This window comes from Chaetura pelagica, unplaced genomic scaffold (genome assembly GCF_000747805.2).
Source record: "Chaetura pelagica isolate M959 unplaced genomic scaffold, ChaPel_1.0 scaffold382, whole genome shotgun sequence".
In the NCBI taxonomy this organism is placed as follows: domain Eukaryota; kingdom Metazoa; phylum Chordata; class Aves; order Apodiformes; family Apodidae; genus Chaetura; species Chaetura pelagica.
Window position 1 is genome coordinate 60506 of NW_009952478.1, and position 1120 is coordinate 61625.

Sequence of the window (1120 nt, forward strand, 5' to 3'; positions counted from 1 at the left end):
TCTTTCGTGTCCTGACTTGCATATGAAATTGCATTTTCTCATACTTGGGAGATGCATCTCAATTGAAACCACTGTTTTTCCTTGAGTAAATATTTTATAGACTTCATGCCTGGCCTTTTCTGAAGCATTGAGTTTCTATTCACATTTCTCAGCCAATTACAAATTCAAGTTTGCACCATCTCAGTTTCCCAGGAGGCTGCTTAAGTTGCTGGGATAGCCCCCAGAATACAAATGCTCCTGTAATCTCTGTGCTGCTGCTACCTTTACAAACACTTTGCTTCCACTAAAGTCTCATGCAGCTTTCTCACAGAGCTGAAAGAACTTGTATTGCTAACTTAAATGCTGTAATTAAGCTGGTCTAAAAAAATTCAGCATGGGGCAACTAGCTGTGGTGAATGCAGGGCCTCCAAATATTCTGGAACTGCTGCTGCAAAGCAGGTTATTAAACTACTAACCTTCTGTACTGTGGTCTCTATTCCAGCTCAGGTCATTCTACGCAGCCAACAGTTCTTGTAGTTATGGTGATCTTTTACTATTAATTTCCTGAATTCACTGTTGCTGTGCATTTTTAAGCAGCTTCCTCTTTTTCAAACCTCTGACATTCTTTGAGTAATTACTATTTATTTTCTATGAGTTTATATTGAAACATTTTTGAGTTTTCTGGGATCCAAAAGCATTTTTTTACCAAGATTTGTTGACCGAGTACATAAAATGTAACTATATGTATTTTATCCTTTTCTGTGATGAAAAGGAAAATACATTATCTTGATCCAAGTGTCAAATGAGTGTAATCTTTTTTTTTTAGTTCTAAATTAAGTTAAACTGTAACTGAAATAATTCCTGCTTGGAACAGTAAGAGATTCATAACTGTTTCAATGCATCCCAAATCACTAGGGGCTTCCAGGGCTGAAGATAAGATGTTTCCAGGGCATGGTATGAAGATCAGTCTTAAAGGGATTTTTGTCTATCTCTCTCCTGCTGCCATGTCTCTCTGCTTATAAACTGCTCTTACCAGGGCAAAGGATCCCTCATGCAACAGCTCTGACCTGTCCTCCGTGGGGAGGGCAAAGAGCTGATGCCAGGGGGGTTTCAATTCAGATCATTATCTCAAACTGTGAAC

At 38.7% G+C, this 1120-nt stretch overlaps 1 protein-coding gene across 1 annotated transcript in view; it reads right to left on the reverse strand.

The window, feature by feature from the left end:
- ITGA2 (integrin, alpha 2 (CD49B, alpha 2 subunit of VLA-2 receptor)) overlaps positions 1-1120 on the reverse strand; it is a 53164-nt gene that overhangs the window by 9577 nt on the left and 42467 nt on the right. The window lies entirely within an intron of this gene.